This window comes from Teleopsis dalmanni, chromosome 2 (genome assembly GCF_002237135.1).
Source record: "Teleopsis dalmanni isolate 2A chromosome 2, ASM223713v2, whole genome shotgun sequence".
NCBI lineage: Eukaryota > Metazoa > Arthropoda > Insecta > Diptera > Diopsidae > Teleopsis > Teleopsis dalmanni.
This window is the reverse complement of record NC_051847.1, coordinates 202,463,332-202,478,620: the sequence shown is the minus strand read 5'-3', so window position 1 is coordinate 202,478,620 and position 15,289 is coordinate 202,463,332.

The window sequence follows — 15,289 nt, the reverse complement described above, 5'->3', positions numbered from 1 at the left end:
CAGGCGTTGTAACACGCCTGCGCTTGGAGAGCAAGGAAAAGAGTAAATAACTGAATAAAAAGAAAGAAAAACACTATTGATTTGTTGTTGTGTTTGTTTGACGTGCTGTGCTGTTCATGTGCATTGCTTCCTTTTTTGGGAACAATGTTGTTTATGTTTTGTATGTCGTGTGTTGGTGCAGGAGTGACTATGTTTGTGAGGAGCTGCGTTAATTTATTGACACTGCGAATACGGCTTTGTCTTTGCCGTTGTTCAGCTGTGTTGTGTAATATTTTTTTATTGAAATTCAGTGTAGAAGCACAAGTACATAAAACAATAAACAGCAAACAATAAATATATTACCCTCGTGATAAGATATTTAACATGACCAGCAGAATTGGCACTTCAGAATTGATTTGTTCATGAAATAATTTCACACAAATGAAATTATCATTCTGCACCCAATAAACTCATACCCGGGGGGAATTTTTCAATACAACGTGTATATGGTAGTATCTTAAATTTTATAAAAACATGTAGAAGTTATCTTTTTTTAACCTAGTAACAGATAAAGGTATAGTACGAAAAGTTAGATAGTAGTCTGCTGAAAGTAATTACAAGTATAATCAAATATTAACATTATACTGTGAATGGTGTTTATGCGGACTAACTTCACTTCTTTCTTTAGTCTCTTCTATACACTCTTCTCTATACTTTGAGAACAAATACCTTAAATTATGTTAGAACTTTTACTAAGGCATCAAACACAATATAAAATGACTCAGTGTATGGTAGAATGTACCATGGGAGGTAGGTTATTATAGGAATAAAATTGTATTTTATATCTCAAAGATTGATCCAATATATAAATATAAGAATCTGATTAAAGTTTTATTTTATCCTATTTTACAATGTTTCTTGAAAGCGTCATAAGGTTAATGCTGAGAGTTAGAGACCATATACACATAAGGCATTAGCTCGTAGGTGTTATACAATGTTGGCATGAAAAACATATTTAAGACAATGGTGGTGAGCTGATTTTAGATGCTAAATAATGAAAATTTAATAAATGATTCTGAGTTTCTTGAATAAAACACTGATATTTAGGTTAGGTTATATAAGACGGCCTAGTTGCTATGCCACTTCTCAATCTGTCACATTAACTGTATTACATGTTGGGCGATTGAAAGCTCTCATAAAGCGCCAATATATTGGAATATAAATATTTCAATGTTGCTTCTATATGGTTCATTAAAGAAAATTAATACCTCATCAGACAAACTCTTTAACCTTATACTTTTCTTCAAAGTAATACTGTCTCCGGACCCTTTGATCTTATTACTACTGAGTTCATTTATTTTATGGCCGCCTGGTTATGAGAGGAGATGTAAATGGTAAGCTAAGTTACCACATATTTACTTGGGTAAACGGCTGCTTCCTGGATTGCTGAGACCTTAGCCTCACAGATACCATATTCCTCAGTTAAATAGAGAAAAAACGTCTAAACCTACATTTGCCAAAAAAATATTCAAAGCCAAATGTTTCACTGAATTTAGAGCCGTTCGTATTAAAGTTAAATTCTTCTACTCTTAACGGCATACAAAAATTTCAATAATTTTTAGACGGGATTGTCGTCCTAAACTGTCTAATGAAGTTCAGTTTCGGAACAGAGTGGTCAACAACTATTGCAGTTATGCAAGACAACTGAGTCGACAGATAGTCAGTTTTTTCACCGTAGCATCCTTTTTAATCTCAATACAGATGCCGGTACTACTTGTTTCCGTATTAAATAAGATTAAGTTAGGTTGAACATTTTTAGAGCTATACTTAGGAAACTACCTAAAACACCGATAATGCAGAGAATAAACTTTATTTGGACCTCGCTTAGGAGCTTCTAATATATGAACTTCTGCAGGAGTAGTATTTAATTACCAAAGTAACTGATATCATAACTAGAACTATAAGTGTATAACTATAAGTGGTCTATAACTAGAAGTGTATGGTATTCTCAACTTCAAATAATTCAGAGAAGTAATTTTATCTATATGTATGTGTCATATATATAAATATTTAACATCTTTTTTTAATCAAATACATTTTCTATCATAAAGCAATTTTTGGCTGAATTACATTGTGACCGAAAAGTTTTCGGGAAATTTTAAATAAAACGCAAAATTCTTAACCTTCATCAATATTTATTTTATCTCCTTCAAAATATGCTCCATTAGAAGCGATACACAAATGCCAATGTTTCTTCCAATCATCAAAACATTTTTTATAGGCGCTTTCCGGTATGGCTTTGAGTTCCCTCTGCGAATTCTGTTTTACGTCTTCTATGGATTCAAAACGCGTTCCTCTGAGTGGTAATTTGAGGTTGGGAAACAGGAAAAAGTCACACGGTGCAAGATCAGGTGAATACGGTGGCTGTTCGATGGTATTTATTGAATGTTTGGCCTTAAAATCGTTGATAATGTTGAACAAATTGAGGTGAATCGGAACAAGCCGGGCGTTGACACGTCGCATACACAAATTGTCCACCAAAATCAAACGAGCCATCTCACGACCGATGCCTAGCTCTCGTGCTATCTCTCTAACACTCACATGAGGATTTTTGAACACGATTTCCTTTGCCTTTTCAATGTTTTCGTCGGTGGTAGAGGTCGAAGGTCGTCCAGAACGCGGCATGTCTTCGACGGTCGTACGACAGTCCTGAAAGGCTTTGTACCACTCATAAACTTGAGTTTTCGATAAAACTGATTCCCCATAAGCCTTTTGTAGCATTCGCAACGATTCTGCACACGAAATTTCGTTCGAAAAACAAAATTTGATGCAAACTCTTTGTTCAATATTTTTTTCCATTGTTTTTTTCGCAACGCACTACTGAGGTGAACTGGTTTCAACAGCTGCCGTAAACGAACTGTCCGACAGATCGCGCTCATTTTTGGCATAGTAATTAAGGACAGTGCTGCCAAACTACATAAACTTAAAATATCGAAAAATATACAGCGCGCGAATTTTAAATGAGAATTTCCGAAAACCTTTCGGTCACAATGTATAATTATTTTGAAATTACGTATAAAAAAATCATGCCCATCAAAGCGCAACAAATCAGAGCTATTTCCGTGCTTTCATGCTAATTATTTTTAAAATAACTGTGTAAATAGCCACCTCATTGCCAGACAATTTTCACTCTAATCACTCCATCTCCATAGCTGATACGACCCATTGACAAAGGTGGCGGTAAATGATTCCGTGCTTGAAAGCAAAGCTCTCGCTACTGACTAACTTATGACATTTCAATTAAAATTGACATTTGAATTGAATATCAAAACGAGGACTCGAATGTATGCAAATGCCACACGCATGTTTACATGCCAAGCCATGCATTATCCAATCTAACAGGAACAAATGCAAAATGTCGAGGAAAAAAAAAGGATATGTGAAATATACGAAGTACATTTCAATTTAATTGAGCAATTGTGGTATTTGTGTTTTCCTTAACGTTAACATGACACACTCGACAATGAAGGATACAAGTAACTTGCGGACCGAAATGTGGGAAATTACGTCGAAGCAAGTACAAAACCAATGTCCTTCATATAAGCAATTTTATTTGTGCTCAAGCATCATTAAAAATATTAAAAAGCAATAATTTTGTTCTTTAGTGTTCTTTGAATTTATTGATTTGCTCGTCATGAAAATGTACTTCAAATTATTGGCAAAAAAACTGATAGACAAATTGACGACTAAAAACCATTAAACTTGGCAATTGCACCATGGCACCCACCACCTCGAACTACGAGTATATTTTTGTGGTTTGGAAATGCAGTGAAATAAATGAAGGATGTTAAAAACGAATGCATTTCCAATTACTTTACATATGAAAAACTATTTCACAACTTATTTCATTAAAATGTCAGAACAATCCTCAAAACACTGCTCTGTAGTGGTTTGCTTTTATTTATTCCATTTAGATTCATTCGAATTCAGTTTAATGACTAAAGATATTATTACAGTTACTAGTTAATTGAAAAATCATTTTCACATTTTCACATATTTGACCAATTAAAAAAGTTAATTTCGTTACCTCAAAAACACATTCAGTGGAATTACGTCTCTAAGCTCTCTTTTAGACTTTTTGTATTTCAATAAATCTTTTGTGTATTATTTCCCAATCAATAGAAATGATTTTGGGAGCTTTTTCCGAAATATGCCTAAAATTCGCTCTATTAATTTCCAATCAATTTTTCCTTACGTTGCAGATGTTTCTTTAATTGATGAAGTTTCCTTAATGGACATCACGTGCTACTGACACATCCTTTGTGTGTGAGTAACTGCTGAATCGATTATGTTAAAGACGTAGAAGCTACGTTTTCATAACAGATAATATTTGTGCAAATTAAAATATATTTCTCTGAGGCACTTGAGTGATGACACAATCAATTTAGCAGTAAGCTAAGGACTATTTAATATTGCTTATATAATTCTATTGCAGAGCAATTATGAAAAGTTATATTTGTACATTTATTTATATATGTAGTTTATTGGTTGAATATATAAAACATAATACTTAAAGGCAATGGTTACAAAAATTTTTACTTTTATATATAGACGTTCGCTGGATACGTTTTACGTGAAATTATTTCGTATACCTTCCCTATTTTGTATCTTCGTCACTAATGCGCTAATGCAAATACGAAATAGGTCCTTGAGAAGGAAGATATTTACGGAAGAGACAATAAAACTCTGTAAAGTAGATTCTATATTACATTTTTTGGCGCAACAGACCTACTCTAAACCGAGAAGGGGGTACAATAAACCCAACGGCCGCAGTGCCACATCCTCTAACCATATTAATAATAATCTCCATCACATTTTTAGTGTTATAAGCTACCAATTTGTAACTTTTTTTTTAATTTATTACAAAAAAGAATCCTTTAAGAACCAGAGTCATGAAAATCAAAAAAAAATTTTTTTGCGGCTACCACAGCGTATATATTTAAACCAGTTTAAATACTGACTGCTTGCGTGCGCCGAATGAAGGGGTTTACTTTGTATTTTTTTGTTTATAATACTATAATAAATGACTTTTCTTTCCACTATTAATAAGATTATAATAAAAGGAGACATAGAAATATTGCTTAAGTGAAATTTTTACAAATAAACAATCTCTGAATTACGATTCAAAACTGAAACTTTGTGTTTAAAATTTAAGATTTACTCCACCTAATTGTTAACATTATCTAAAGATTTTGAGTTTAAATAAATTAAATTAGTAAATACAGTAAATACAGTAAATTAGTGCTGACGATGAGTCTATATTTTTGTCATATTTGATTGAAGACTGCTGACATTCCAATGCAATAACATTCCATATTCTTAACTTTAAAATGCAATTTTTAACAAAACTGTTTCAAATATTTGAAGCGGAAGACGATTTCAATGAAAAATCTGACTTAAATAATTACTAACTGAAACTAAGGAAACTCTCTCCTCTCGGAATCACTCAATACCTAACGAGGTTTTAGACAGTTTGAATCCTTGTAGTGTGATTTCCTCCATCTAATGCTGGAATTCATAATCCGAGCAGTAAATTTTAAACTATACTGGTGCAATACTTCACAAAAGTGTGTTGCAGTTGTTACATGCCGATGATATTGATATTATTGGCTTCAAGCGATGAATCTTCTGAGCATCTAGGAGTCTATTATATCGTTGATAACTAGAAATTCTAAGTTGTCAACGACTTTGTTTAGTTAGAAACATTACAAACACCAAAAATGGAGTCAATTTTCAACTAAGAATCACTCTTGCCAATAGATGTTAGTTTGGGCTGAGTACGCAATTTAAAAATTAAGTCGTCTCTCAACAAACAAAAATCACTCCCGACAAATCTCTTATCTGTGCTGCTATACCATGCAGAACCTTGAGATAATTACTTACAGTAATGAGCAGACGTTAGGAAAATTCGAGAGAAAAATACTCCGAAAGATCTATAATCCTTTACGCGTTCACAAGAAGTTTCGAATTAGATGAAACGATAGAATGAGCTAAACCGCGACAATCCTTCCCTGATAGTACGCTGTTATAAAACTCAAGTATTTTTCAATCATGTTTGAATAGCTTTATGGAAATACCTTTAATGAGTTACAAGATATACGAGAAATTTTTAAGTACACATTATATCTTTATAGTATTTTCACTACAACTTTTCTGATGACGTTAGCAGTTGAAAGGTAAGTCATAAAATTGTAAATAAAAACTAATAACTTAAGAAAAATTGTGTTTGTGATGTCATTAAGATTATCACATAAAAATTGTGACACAACACTTACTTCTGATATAACTAAATACAATAACAATAACGAGAACAAAAACAACAACAACAGCGAATGAAAAATGTCAATATAAGCACTAACACCAGCACACATGAATCAGCAAAAAATAAACAATGAAAAATCAACAGCATAAAAAATCTGAACATGTCGAGTACACAAATTATATCAAAAAAAAAAAAACTGAAGAATTGTAGAAAAAAAAAATCAAATACAAAATAAAGAAAAGAATAGAAATGAAAGTAGGGAGTTGCCTTTTTATGAAGTGGTAACAAAGAAGAGTATAAAAGGTTTATACAAAAAATTACAGTGTAAACAAGATTCAAAATGTTTACGAAAATCATCATAAAAATAAATAAAGAGTCAATACAAAAACACAAAACACAAAATACAACAAGCGTAAGCACAGTGTTGTTGTAGCTGACGGAAAAATAAAATCCTTCAGAAATACGTGTATATTGCATTGTTAGCTCTGTTAAGAAAAGTGCTTACGGCTTAGCTTAGTAGGAAAACAAGCATAATCGACGCACATCAAGTAAAATAACATACATGTATGGTACGTATACGTACGTATAAGCAGCAAGATATGCGTGTAACCCTACTAGGCATTTGCTAATGCTAATCAACACAGAGTCATATAGGTGGACACACACACAAACACAAACACACATGCACATGAGCTGACTTACTATGATTTGATTTGTAGGAAACTACAAATAATGCCGACTATTCTGTTATGTTAACGTTACACTGTAAAAATATTAACGTTTTATGTTATTTGATGATTCAGTAGTTCTGTGCTTTATTGCTTTATGCAATTTTATCGATATATTTAATGATAGTAATATATTTAAAGTAGTTTTTTTTTTGTTTTCGATTATCAACTAAAATAAATAACAATTTTTTGTGTTTTGTTACAATTTGATACTACGATATACTACCCTTTAATTATTTATTTAGTGAATATGACATATGTTAAAATATTACTTTTTTATTGCTGATATGTGTTTGTTTTATGTAAAATGCACTTAAATTGTTTACACAAATTTGTTTATTCAGTTGTATGAAAGACACTAAATTTTTTGCTCGCTATTTGAGCTGGTGTTTGATTAGGTTTCACTGATAACTGTTTTATCTTATTTGTTTAATTCGACTATCGAAATATGGAAAAGAATTTTTTTTTAATGTTTGTTATAACTTTTATTATTATTATTATTTATACTAAGTATATGCAAACTAGCAGACATGCAGCACAATATTTTGTCTGTCAATAACCTCTGCAAAGCAGTTAAAGGGGGTTGGCTACTTTCACAAATGTCAAAACTACACTTTGACAACTAAAGGACGAAAAATGTCCTTTTGCACACTGTTCATGTAGATGTAGAAGCTTTTCTGAATAGTTGCACGACGTACGTTGCAGAAAAAAGCTCTTTCAGTGGCGAGTCGTAGAGCTTTTGAAGAGCAATCGAATTGTTTTCTATTTTCTCTTACCACAAATATGTGAGGTTAGGTTAATCGCTGACTGTTGCTATTTTTGTTGTTAATATTTGGTAAAAGAATCTAAGGCATGTGACTGACTACATTCAAACGAAAATTTCGTGATATAATTATTCATATGATATGTTATTTAGTTCTAATTTTTGTTTAAATTGAAACGATTAGTTAGTAAATGCTAATGTAAATATATCTATAGAAAAATACTCGCTAAGAAACACCAAAATTACAACACTTAAAAAATTGTTTATATTAGAAAATGAAATTTGAAGACACTTGAAATCGTTGTGCTGTTCTACTTTAAGACTAAATACTCTATTACTAAAGCATAGAAACTAACTTAACTACAAATTATTAGTATATCGTTGATTTCACAGTTGCAAGCATTTGTTATTAGAAACCGGTGCTATAAATTAAATTATTATTTAATTAAAATATTCCGTATTTTTATCGTTTTATATGTTATACTTTCAATTTACATGTATATTTTTCAAACCCGGAAGCACACGCACACATTGATTAATTGAATTTTTTACTGTTGAATTTTCCGAAGCACACACACTCACTGCTTTGTATGAACTTTGAGTTTTACAATTTTTACTTAATTTCATTAATAAATTTTTACGGCTTTTTCACTTTATTTTTTAATCAAATATTTGCTGGGAAAGAAGAAATTTCCTGCTTTTACACATTTACATACACGGTAATTTAGATTAAAATCGCATCTGAAATTGTCGATTTCTTTACAAATTCACTTCACACTTTTTGAAGTTTCTGCTCTGCACTCAATTTCGCTGCCCCGTCTCTGGGTGGTAGTTTTGGCGGTTCCATCAGCTGTAATGCCTTCCACAACACAACACATGCACACATATAAACAGAGCAGTACTCACCGATTTTGACTGTTATCCTTATGGGTTATACAAGCACTTCACTCTCTTCACTCTCTGCCTTTGCTCAGCTCGTTTTTGTGTTTTTGTCGAGCACTTTTTACATTGTTTCGTTTTTCCTTGCTTACCTTTTGTATTGTATTTTCCGTTTGATGACGTGAGTTTTTCCTTTTTTGGGTGGAAATTATTGTGATTTGCAGGTGGTATTTACAGTTAATGGTTTCCAGGAAGGAGATTATATTTTTGCCATTTCACATTTGCTTTTTCATATTTTTGAGGGTTGACAGTGGCGTTTTAAAAATATTTAAAAAAATAAAAAATAAAACAAAAAATATTTATTTAGTTGAAATTTTTAAGTTAAATTACTAACGCTCTTCCAAAGGTATTTAATATGCATTAAATAATTGGGAATAAATATTTTTAAATATTTAACTTAATTATTTTGACATTAAAAAAATTAATTATAAAAAAGTATGTGTCAAATAACGCCTTGTATGAATTATTTTGGTGTCTGTGCTACATCACTTACGATGATATTATCAAATTAAAATGTCGGATAATGATTTGTTAGTAGCTTTTGCAGATGACGTAGTAGTAATTATTACTGGCTGCAATATTCAAATAGTGGAAAAAAAACTCACACAAGTCATGTTGAAAGTACAGCTCTGCTTACGCTTGCAATGCTTACGTCTAGGTGCTCATTATACTTCTAATAACAAAAAAAGCCTATAAATACGAAGATAGAGACCATTTTGATGAGAATACTCTAGGAATTGAAAAATCAACTATTTACTTTGACTTAAAATTTGATGGATAATATACGTTTCAGGCAAACTAATGGCTAAGGATTTCTTGTCCCTATATATTGTGGGACATTGGGACAGCGCACCCTCCAACAAGTGGCCCCACTGAAGTGAAGGATTAGCCAAAGTAGACCACGAAAATACTTGGGTCCTTTTTCGTCCTTCGATTTTCGAATGTCGTTATTGAGTTAAAGCTGGGATGGCTTCCGTTCGCATAACTACATCTCTTGTTAATGCAAGCAGCTCATTTAGCTTGAGCTTGTCTGCCAAGTCATCACCAACCCAATGATATACCAAGACAGTCTTCCTACTAATTGCCAGTGCTGAACATTGGCAAAATATATGCACTGATATCTCCTTTTCTTCTAGAAGTAGTCTGCAAGTGTCTTCGTCAGCAAGACTTATTTTTTGGAGGTGATTCTTGCAGTTACCAAGGATTTGTTATCAGTGTAACCGTTTCAAAAATTTTGGAATTTACCGTTTTTATTTTCTTAGTGTAATCATTGTAAAAGGTTTTGGATTCGAACGTGGGTATTATAAGAAGTATGCTTCATCGATTTATAAAGTATAGGGAAAACTTTCTAAAGCTAGTTATTGACGTGCCAGAGAAATCGGATCTCGCATATGTCAAATCTCATTCATTCAATTCAATTGATGTATCCACTTAATAAAATTAAAACTAATTTCAATATTTATACTCTTAATATAATGATTAGATTTTCAAATAAATAAAATATTTATATGACATATTTCATTTTAACTTCTATTTTCTTAAGCAGACATAAGACTGCATTCAATTGCCAAATATTTTTACTGAAAAAAGGTTAAAAGTGTTTCTTAAACCTTTCCAAACTGTCAAAATCTTAAAAGTTTGTTGCTAAAGTAGAGATTTCCTGAAGAGTTTCTCGAAGTAAACCAAAGTAACGTTGGCATCTGAAAGGAGTTTTTTGAAATCTGTGCAAATAATTTTCATAGCCTTTGCATGTATGTATGTGTGTGTTTGCGTATGTGATGATGGCGCACATATCCGTGGAAATTCTGAAAGCTTACACGCTAAGCCAGTGAGGAGCTTTTCAATGAAAATAAGTTCGAAAAGTTTTCCTGCCAACTTTGACTTCGAACGGACGAGCGCAACGCAATGATGTTTGTCTTTAAGGAAAATTCAACCAAAATATCTTTGGCGACAAGTAATTTTGGGCTTATGTTGCCAATGGGAAATGACCCAAAAAAGGAGAAAAATAATAGATGATGCTAGTTCAAAAATGATAAAAAATTTAATACAGCTTGTGAAAGAAATTCTTTATTCTTCTGAAACATTTTATGGGTTTATGGCCTGCTCTTTGTGGAATTGCCTTAATTCAATTGAATTTGCATAAAAATTCGTTTTATGCCAAATTATATGCGTTTACTTAAACACGCGTCGCTTAAGCTGCAGCCCATAGAGAGAGAGAGGTCACATTTAATAACTTTAAAAGCATAAATTTTTTTATTATTTCCTTATAAAATTTAGGACAATTTTCCGACGTCATACGTTCTTCTGAAATAAATTGTAAGGAAATAAAAGTTTAAAACACATAAAACTGGATTTGATGTGCATAAATTTTGAGACACAAACAAGTAAACACATTTTTACACATCTTTACAACTCAACTGACTTTTAGTTACGATATTGAAATTGATAGCCGTGAATAAAGTGAATAAAGTCAATCAGCTGGGCCTTTAATTCAATTTGCTTGCATTTGTCGCTTTAAATTGACTTAAGTGAACTTATCGGAAAGGCATTAAGCCAACAAAATTCTGACACGATACTATGTAAGGACTATGCAGCGCTGCAGGATTTACTACTTAATATATTTGCTTTACTTGTTCTGGCTGCTTACTTGTCTTGGCTTGACTTGGCAAATGCTTGCACACTGACTTCGCATAATAGATTTTGTATTTAATAAAAAATCGAAACAATATTTTTCACGCTAAATTGCATTTTCTTGTTAAACTTCCTAAGTCTTGTCCAAGTAAAATTCAGACTTATGTGCAACAACACAAATGTTCTATTACATACATACCTGCTTTGCTCGAACTACATGCATAAATATGTTTACAACTTGGTGTATTTCTACTATATACTATACGAAAAGCATTGAACGCAGTCTTAGCATTAAGCTTAGCAAGTATCGCTGTAAGCGAATTACCCTGCTCCATTATACAAGCAAGTAAATTGCTTTGTAATCGCTTTACAGAACACCCTAAGTCCATTGTCTCATTTAATTGACTGGCCAATACACAGCACCTACTTGCAACAAGAAAAAAGAATAACATTCAGTCAATACGACAAAGTAGTAAGTTTATTTAGCTACAATATGATTTGTATATGGTATAACTGTTTTCTAAACAGTTTGTTGTGTAGTAGATAACCAAACTTACTTACATTTTATGCAGCTCTATTCTATTAAAGAAAGAGATAGTAGGTTTTTTTAGCAACCTTCTTCTTATAGTTAAGATGTTTTCAAAATAATATTTTACGTAGGAGACAGGAACTGAACCTGTCCACTAAAAAAAGCATAATAATCAGTTATTAAAACAACGAGGCACAACATTTTAAGGGACTTTGTGGCAGGGTACTGTCCATCATGGACATGGACCCACTGAAGTAAAGCATTAGCCGAAGTAGACCACAAAACTGTGGGGCCTTTTTCGTCCATCCATTCACTGAGTCATGTTCCTGCTTACAAGTACTGGACATTGGCGCAATAAATAGCGCCGCTGTATTCTTTTCTTCTAGACATAGTCCTCAAGTGTCTTACTTAACAAGAGCTATCTTTTTAAGGTGATATTTAAAGTTTACATGTTCATTAATCAATGATGTTAGAGTACTCCTCGGATAGCTTACTACTTTTATCGTTTTACTGACCATCGATTTTGTCATCATGAGTTTAGCCTGTCTTCAAGTGCTTATCTCTTTGCACCTACTAAGATGAAGTTATGCTATTCACCTATTGACTTAGGCCACAGTCATGTTGCAGCACATTGATATTCTGGGCTCTAGGCCGCAGAAGTTATGGATTAGTCCCTGCTTTGCAAGTTCATTCGCCTTTTCGTTTTGCTTAACACCGATATGTCCTTTAACCCATATGACTGTTATCTCATTTCCATGAGCACATTCCATGAGCTTCGTGACACATTCTTGTACTAAGCTGTTGACTACGTACGCCTTTAGCATGCTATCATCGCTACCAGAATTTTTTTCTGTTATACTTGATAATCTAATAGATGATCTAAAGCATGTATAACCAGCATAAGTTCCGCCTGATAGACGGAAACATATTTTCCTACATAAAGAGTGCATGCTCGCTTCAGCCCATCTATCAATACAACAAGTAAGTAAGTTTCTTCAGTTCGGCAACGAAACATAAATTGCTGGAACCATCCTAAAGCAAAATTTCAATATTTGAATAACTATTTAAACGCTTATACCATAAATTATTGTAAGGGAATTCTTTTTCTCATTATTTTGCATTTAATAATACAATCAACATCAATATGGGGAAAAAGAAAATTAAATATCTGTCATAGTTAAACCATTTGACCAATAAAATTACCAGAAATTACTCATTTATTTGGTAGGTTATTCACAAAAAGGATATACGTCCAAATTAAGTTAATTATCGAGATTACTTTCAGTAATATCTAAGGATGTCTTATATTTATTTAAAACTAAATATTTTCCATTGTATTTTGACGAACCCTTTAAGTAATGTCTAAGGATCCTTTATATTCATTCCAAACTGAATATTTTTTACTGTATCTTGATAAATCCCTTACAGTAATATCTCTGGATCCCTTATGTTCACTGCGGCAAACTAAATATTTTCTACTGTATCTTGACGAATCCCTTTCAATAACATTTAGGGATCTCTCATATTCACTGCAAATCAAATATTTTCTACTGTATCTTAACGAATTGATAAAATCGGACTCAGCAAATTTGACCAACACTGAGAACCAAGATAAAGTTAAACTAAGAATTTGATAAAATGGTTCATAGTTTACGCCTTATTATTACTTTAGGTAACTAAAATAGACCATTAAAAGTGTGTAGCTCTACTGTAGACAAAATCTGTTAAGTCATACAATTTACTTGTTTATATACTTTTAAATTGACCAGTTGTTTACACTTATTTAAAAAAAAATATGTTTCCCAAAGCTAAAACTAAAAATAGTTTTTATGTCCAAAAAAGGAACTATTAAAATATATAAAAAAAATTGCAAACTTTTCTAATCCTACTTCTAGAAAATCTTAATTTGGTTACTTGACAGGACATGCATGCTTACCAAAATAAGAAAACTAATATTTGACTTCGTGCAGACTGAACATTCTCCTATACATAATTGTATGTAAATCTATATAAAGAAGTACATATATACATATATTTATATAAGGAATATTCAATTTGCTTATCCCTTAACTACAATATTTTGTGATTTTAATCAAGTTCTTGCAATTAAAGTGTAACCAAGTGCAAACTTTCTTACCAAACCTCATATTTGGCAACTATTCATTTACAAATTGAGTTTGTTGGAATAAACTTCCATATTTTTTATTAATTTTAGTTAAAGTTTATGTTGTTCTTTATATTTCATAAAATTCATAACCCAATTTTTAGTTAATTTAAAATCTTTATTTATTTTTCGTTGGTTAAATGTAAGGTTTTGTTAATTAATTTTATAATTCATGATATAAATTTTACATAACTCACGATTTAATCAGCTTTGCATCTAATTATATATAATTATATATGTAAGATGCTTTTAAGTTCTGGTAAATTTCTGTAATTTAATAGTAAATTGATCTGAAAAATTTTTGCACTTATCCTATGATGATAAAAGTATACTATAATTGGGAAGAACAGAAGATGATTACAAGTAGTTATTTCAAAAATTTATCAGATATATTAAATCAAAGTGAAGTTACTGTGTAAGTAAGTTAAGTACTTTACGTAAAACTAAGTAATGTAAAGATTATTATTATTATTAACACTTTTACGTGAAATCGCTCAGCAGCCGGTACTCCTATGGTACCAATTTCACCATTGATTACTCAAAGCCCTTTAAAGCTTTGTGAACAAAGTCTAGAACTAAATCTTTAGCTCTTAATCTCTTCTAGTGACAGAAATTCCATATGAAATAAGTTTCTTCTGTACGTTATTAAAACTGGGCAGTCCTAAAGAATATGCATAGTACTTTTCTCATCTTCGAGGCATAATCTGCATTCCGAATTAGCAGATAACCGTAATTTATGAAGGTGACTTTTCAAACCATAAAGACCTATAATGAAACCCGTTATCAACTTTAAATTATATTTTGAGAATTTATGAATGTTTTTGTAGGAGTACCGTTTTATCAGTGGTTTGTTTTGTCAGTACTTCAGCCGCATATGATTTTCCCTCTCCTTGATAATTTGTTTTGTGCTGGCCAAGTTTAACCCACAAAAATGTTGAGGGTCTGTAAAAGCATTAATGATAAAAAAGCAACCTATCAAAATAATCAAATCACTTACAATCTCAAAAGAGTTTTTAAAATGGATACGCAAAACAAATAAAATATCTTTTCTATCTTCTCAATAAAGAAATGATATGGTTGCATGATTTCATATTGCTTTGAGTAGTTCCTTGCGATCAAGACTTAATAGGTACTAATATACTCTCAGGCATTAAGATATTGAGTCAATAAATATCCCATTGAAAAAAATTCCATTGATGTGATTTGAAATCAAATATTTAGATATAACTTCTAT